General features: G+C 41.1%; 1 pseudogene; it reads right to left on the reverse strand.

The window, feature by feature from the left end:
- Positions 1-2,388: 2,388 nt before the first annotated feature.
- On the reverse strand, positions 2,389-3,660 carry LOC129657108 (mitotic checkpoint serine/threonine-protein kinase BUB1-like; annotated as a pseudogene).
- Positions 3,661-7,303: the final 3,643 nt, after the last annotated feature.

Raw genomic sequence — 7,303 nt, forward strand, 5'->3', positions numbered from 1 at the left:
AACCAAGATTACTGTACCAGGCAAGGATCTCATTCAAAATTGATGGAGAAATAAAAAGCTTTTCAGACAAGCAAAAGTTAAGAGAATTCAGCACCACCAAACCAGCTTTACAACAAATGTTAAAGGGATTTATATAGCCAAGAAATACAAAAGAAGGAAAAAGATCTACAAAATCAATCCCAAACAATTAAGAAAATGTCAATAGGAACATCAGTTGAGTTCAGTAGCTCAGTCATGTCCAACTTTTTGCAACCCCATGGACTGCAGCATGCCAGGATTCCCTGTCCATCACCAACTCCCAGAGCCTACTCAAACTCATGTCCATTGAGTCAGTTATGCCATCCAACCATTTCATTCTCTGTTGTCCCCTTCTCCTCACATCTTCAATCTTTCCCAGCATCAGGGTCTCTTCAAATGACTCAGTACTTCTCATCAGGTGGCCAAAGTACTGGAGTTTCAGCTTCACCATCAGTCCTTGTAATGAATAGTCAGGATTGATCTCCTTTAGGATGGACTGGTTGGATCTCCTTGCAGTCCAAGGGAATCTCAAGAGTCTTCTCCAACACCATAGTTGAAAAGCATCAATTTTTCGGTGCTCAGCTTTTTTTATAGTCCAACTCTCACACCCATACATGACTACTGGAAAAAACCATAACTTTAAGTAGATGGACTTTTGCTGGCAAAGTAATGTCTCTGCTTTTTAATATGCTGTCTAGGATGGTCATCACTTTTCTTCCAAGGAGTAAGTGTCTTTTAATTTCATGGCTGCAATCACCATCTGCAGTGATTTTGGAGCCCAGAAAATTAAAGTCCGACACTGTTTCCATTGTTTCCCCATCTATTTGCCATGAAATGATGGGACTGGATGCCACGATCTTAGTTTTCTGAATGTTGAGCTTTAAGCCAACTTTTTCACTCTCCTCTTTCACTTTCATCAAGAGGCTTTTGAGTTCTTCTTCACTTTCTGCCATAAGGGTGGTGTCATTTGCATATCTGAGATTATTGATATTTCTCCTAGCAATCTTGATTCCAGTTTGTGCTTCATCCAGCCCAGCGTTTCTCATGATGTACTCTTCATAGAAGTTAAATAAGCAGGGTGACAATATACAGCCTTGATGTACTCTTTTTCCTATTTGGAACCAGTCTGTTGTTCCATGTCCAGTTCTAACTGTTGCTTTCTGACCTGCATACAGGTTTCTTAAGAGGCAGGTCAGGTGGTCTGGTATTCCCATCTCTTTAAGAATTTTCCACAATTTGTTGGGATCCACACAGTCCAAGGCTTTGACATAGCCAAGAAAGCATAAGTAGATGTTTTTCTGGAACTGTCTTCCTTTTTCCATGATCCAATGGATGTTGGCAATTTGATCTCTGGTTCCTCTGCCTTTTCTAAATCCAGCTTGAATATCTGGAAGTTCATGGATCATGTACTGGTGAAGCCTAGCTTAGAGAATTTTAAGCATTGCTTTGCTAGTGTGAGAATTGAGTGCAATTGTGTGGGAGTTTGAGCATTCTTTGGCATTGCCTTACTTTGGGATTGGAATGAAAACTGACCTTTTCCAGCCCTGTGGACACTGCTGAGTTTTCCAAATTATCTGGCATATTGAGGGCAGCACTTTCACAGCATCATCTTTTAGGATTTGAAATAGCTCAACTGGAATTCTGTCACCTCCACTAGCTTTGTTCATAGAGATACTTCTTAAGGCCCACTTGACTTCACATTCCAGGGTGTCTGGCTCTAGGTGAGTGATCACAGCATCGTTGTTATCTGAGTCATGAAGATCTTTTTTATATAGTGCTTCTGTGTATTCTTGCCACCTCTTCTTAATAACTTCTGCTTCTGTTGGGTCCATACCATTTCTATCCTTTACTGTGCCCAACTTTGCATGAAATGTTCCCTTGGTATCTCTAATTTTCTTGAAGAGATCTCTAGTCTTTCCTATTCTACTGTTTTCCTCTATTTTGTGCAATGATCACTGAGGAAGACTTTCTTATCTCTCCTTGATATTCTTTGAAACTCTGCATTCAAATGTATATATCTTTCCTTTTCTCCTTTGCCTTTAGTTTCTCTTCTTTTCACAGCTATTTTTAAGGCCTCCAATTACTCTAAAATGTAAATGGATTAAATTCTTCAACCAAAAGACACAGACTGGCTGAATGGATACAAAAAGAAAGTGAAAGTGAAATCACTCAGTCGTGTCCAACTCTTAGCGACCCCATGGACTGCAGCCTACCAGGCTCCTCCGCCCATGGAATTTTCCAGGCAAGAGTACTGGAGTGGGGTGCCATTGCCTTCTCCAAGAAGAGGACTACACCAGCTCAAACTACCTGGATGCCCAAATTCACCTCAAGACTGCAGTGAATATAATACAGGAAACGTTTCAGATCTCTCTAGTTCTCTACCTGGTAGTTCCATGGCTTGTTACTGAGCATCTCAATACACTGGAAACCAGAAGTTTCACACTTTCCTGTAAATGTAGTTCCTTTTGGAAAAAGTTTCATGTATATACTCTGACCCAGGTCAATCAAGACCAAGCTGGCAGATAAGTCATCATCTTTGTTGTCTTGTTCCAAAAATCTGTTTCTGAGTATGAAATTGTCTGGCTTGATGTCTCCGTGGATGATTTCGCAGTCATGGACTTGCTGGATCATGCAGAGCATTCTGATAGCAAAAGCAAGGACTAGTGCCTAAGGCATCACTTTTTCAGGGATATTTTTATAGAGATTAATGGCATTTAATAATGTGCCATAACTGTAGAGGTCTCCTACTAACACGCTGCCATTCTGGAACAGGTGGGCCGAATAAAATTTGATAAACATGTGTCGCATACTTGGCTTCAGTCTTTCCGTCAGCTGGGTCCCAATGTAGAATTCCCAGAGGTTGGGAGGCTTCTGGACTTTCAAAGCAAATTTCTCCTTATTTTTGCTGTTGTTCACATCTCCATGGGTAACTTCATAGACTTGGGCGAAAGCCCCTTCTCCAATAAAGTGATCAATGTAGACCAGCAAAGAACCTAATTGGAATTCAGTCTTGGGCTTGATGTCTGGAAGCTTACATGCCCATTCATATGTATTTGGATAGGAGCTCACTGGTTTAGAAAGCCCAGACAAAAGTTTGAGAATCAACTCCTCATTCCAGGGGTTCTCAACAGTGAAGTTTGGAGCATCGACATTCCCAAGCAAGCCAGCCTGAATCAGTTCAGCCCGGAGCCCAGCGCTGGCTTCTCCCGGATCCTCTGCAGTGGCAAAGTCGGGGTCTGTGACTTTACAGGCCTTGAGACCCTGCTCTGCCTCGCTTGTCAGCACAGCTGCAGCAGGCTGGCCCAGACGAAGCAAAGATGGCCCAAAGGGCCATCTGCGGGGCACACTGGGTCTGGGCTTGTCTCTTCAACTAGACTGAACTTTCTCTCTTTCAAGGGTTCCACCTTGTTTCTTTCACAAGAATCCAAAGTCACATGGGTGTGCTGGTTTGCTACCATATTTTCTTGTACCCACTGGAAGATAAAGAAAATATGCACCCACTGGATACAAAAAGAAGACCCATATATATGCTGTCTACAGGAGACCCACTTCAGGCCTAAAGACACATACAGATGTAAGTGGATAGAAAAATATATCCCATACAAATGGGAAGCAAAAGAAATCTGGAGTAACAATCCTCATATTAGATAAAATAGACCTTAAATAAAGAAGATTACAAGAGGTAAGGAAGGATACTACATAATGATCAGGGATCAACCCAAGAGGAAGACATAGCAACTGTAAATATCTACGTACCCAACATAGAAGCACCTCAATACATAAGACAAACACTAACAGACATAAAAGGAGAAACTAACAGTAACACAATAGTAGTAGGAGACTTAAACAACCCACTCACACCAATGGACAGATCATCAAAACAGAAAATTAATAAGGAAACACAAGTCTTAAATAACACATTAGATAAGATGGATCTCATTGATATCTACAGGACATTCCATCCAGTTGCAGAAGAATACACCTTCTTCTCAAGTGCACATGGAACATTCTCCAGGATAGACCACATCTTGGGTCACAAATCACACCTCAGTAAATTTAAGAAAATTGAAAATTGTATCAAGCATCCTCTCTGAACACAGCACTATGAGACTAGATATCAATTATAAGAAAAAAAAAACTGTAAGAAATACAAACACATGGAGATTAAACAATAGGTTTCTAAGTAACCAATAGGTTACTGAAGAAATCAAAAGGGAAATCAAAAAATTTCTAGAAACAAATAACAATGAAAACACGACAATGCAAAACCTATGGGATGCAGCAAAAGCAGTTCTAAGAGGGAAGTTTATAGCAATACAGTCCTACCTCAAGAAACAAAGACAGTATTCAGATGCAAACAAGTCTGATTTTAACATGCCACTGCTCTCTCCACTATTACAAATTGCATCCTTCATTTGTTTAATAAATATTTATCAAGTGTTTATTATGTACCCGGCTGCAAGGTCTCTATAGAAAAGACAATGTCCTCACTTTCGTGAAATTCACTTTCTAGACAGGAGAACACACAACGTGCAAGTGAATAGTACATAAGCAAGGTCACTGATGTGGCAGTTAGAACTGTGAAGAAAGCATGCAGTGTGATGTGATGAAAAGTGATGGAAAGCACTTCCTTGGCACTAGAGCATTCCAGAAAAGTTCTCTCTGAAAATAAAACATTTAAGTCAAGTCTTGAAGATGGAAAAGAAACCACTGAGGCAAACATCTAGGGACCAAGGATTTCAGATGGATGGAGAAGCAAAAACAAAGCCTCTGACATGTTTGAGGAGAATAGGAAGGAATCCGAAGTGCAGGAACACAGTGCAGGAACTGGTACCAGATGAGATGAACAGAAACCAATTATTTTAAGGTTTTTTCAAATTTAAAATGTAACAAGTTTCTTAAAAGATTTTGTAGACCATGGTAATAAGTTTGTATTTTACTCAAGACTCAATGAAAAGTCAGTAAGGATGCTAAATAGACCAGGACATTATCTGAATAACATAGAAAATGATCTAGAAAATGAGCTGAAGGAGAATCAGCATGGAAGCAGGGGATTAATGAAAAAGCTATCACAGCCATCGATGTCATGGTACCCCGGACCAGGAAGCAGAGGGTAAGAGGCAAGAGATTAGTTTGGAGTTTACTGCAGCAATTCATGCTAGAGATCATCCTGTCTTAGACTAGGTCAGTGGTTCTTCACTGGGTATAAAATTGCATCCATCAGGAGACGTGGAGCACATCTGGAGACTTTTTTTTTTTTTTTGTCAAAACTGAAGAGACAATACTGACATCTAGTGGGCAGAGACCAAGGATGCTGCTAGACATGGCTACAATACAGAAGATTGTCTCACTGAAAAAAATAGACATCTGGTCCATAATGTCAATGGTACCAAGACTAAAAGACCCACAAAATTGGGGGGAAATAACAAAATTGGAGAAATGGAAGTTTGAGATATATTTTAGTAAGTATAGACAGGATGCACCAAAAAGGGTTAAATAAAGTATAAAATCTCAATGTTTGATCTGTATAACTGGGAGGGCAAAGGTGCCAATTACCAAGATAATGAAGACCTGAGGAAAAATGAGATTTAGAGGAGTTTAATCAAGTATTCAGTTTGAAGTACACTGTCTTCAAGATGACTATTATTCAGAGTGAGACCCCAAGTAGTTTAATAGATATAGAGGTTGAACTCTATAGGAAAACTCTGGACAAAAATATAAATATGAGAGTTATAAGCATTTGAAATTTTACTTAAAGACATGGAATTGAATGAGATCATATAGGGAGATAGGTGGGAAAGGAGCTGAAAAGGGAAGGGAAGAGAATGAATAAGAAGGCAAGGGAAGAAAGCTCAGGTTTACACCTGAGGCACTCTCACTTTTCTAAAGACAGTTCAGAAAACTAGAAGGAGCAATCAGGGAGGTAACAGCAAAACCAGGAGAGTGGTACCATGGAAGCTAGGAGGGGAAAGAAAAATATTTCAAGAAGGAGGCCATGGTTTATGGTACAAATGCCACCAAAAGACTGATTAGAATGGAAACCAAATAGTATCCCTTAGCTCTGGCATCTTGGAGATCATTGTTGTTCAGTTGCTAAGTCATGTCTGACTCTTTTGCAACCCCAAGGACTGTAGCCCTCTATCCATGGGATGTCCCAAGCAAGAATACTGAAATGAGCTGCCATTTCCTCCTCCAGGGGATCTTCCTGACCCAGGGATGGAACTCAAGTCTCTTGCATTGGCAAGTGGATTCTTTACCACTGGGCCACCAGAGCGTTTTTAATGGAGTTGTGGGAATGGAAGCTGCTGTGAAATGAGGGAGGTGAAAAAACAGAGAGAGAAAATGCAAACAATTTCTATTCTAAGAATTGGAGTCAAAAATAAGGCAGACGGTAGAGTCAAGAGAGTTTTGTATTTCTTAATGTGGAGGTTGCTGATAGAAATGATCCAAGGAAAATGAGATGGGAAGGGAACTGAAAAGGTGAAGTTCTTAAGAAAGTAGAAAAGAATGGGATCCAGAACAAAAGTAGAAAGTAAGTGAAAGTGTTAGTCGCTGAATCGTCTGACTCTTTGCAACCCCGTGGGCTGTAGCTCGTCAGGCTCCTCTGTCCATAGGATTCTCCAGACAATTTCCTTATGGAAAAGTTGCCATTTCCTTCTCCACGGGTTCTTCCTGACCCAGAGATCAAACCCAGGTCTCCTGCATTGCAGGTGGATTCTTTGCCATCTGAGCAGAGGAGTTGTCCATCAGTAGGAGTAAGGATACTTCTGCCACTGTATGCTATGCTAAGTCACTTCAGTCGTGTCCGACTCTGTGCGACCCCATAGACGGCAGCCCAACAGGCTCCCCCGTCCCTGGGATTCTCTAGGCAAGAACACTGGAGTGGGTTGCCATTTCCTTCTCCAATGCATGAAAGTGAAAAGTGAAAGTGAAGTCGCTCAGTCGTGTCCAACCCTCAGCGACCCCATGAACTGCAGCCCTCCAGGCTCCTCCATCCATGGGATTTTCCAGGCAAGAGTACTGGAGTGGGGTGCCATTGCCTTCTCTGTCTGCCACTGTAGTATGAAAGATAAGCCCACATGCAGGTAGGTTGAGAAGATAAGATCTTGAGTTTCCCTATAATGGCTTTTATTTTCTCCATGTTGTTTCAGTTAAAGAAGGAGAAGTGAATGGCTGGAAAGAGTAGGGAGGAGGAAGAGATTTGAAGAGGGATAATCCCAAGTGAGGATCCTTGGTTAGATCCATCCTTGCCCTAAAGTTTTGACTATCCTCAGCACCATGGCTA

Source organism: Bubalus kerabau, chromosome 7 (assembly GCF_029407905.1).
Source record: "Bubalus kerabau isolate K-KA32 ecotype Philippines breed swamp buffalo chromosome 7, PCC_UOA_SB_1v2, whole genome shotgun sequence".
In the NCBI taxonomy this organism is placed as follows: Eukaryota; Metazoa; Chordata; class Mammalia; order Artiodactyla; family Bovidae; genus Bubalus; species Bubalus kerabau.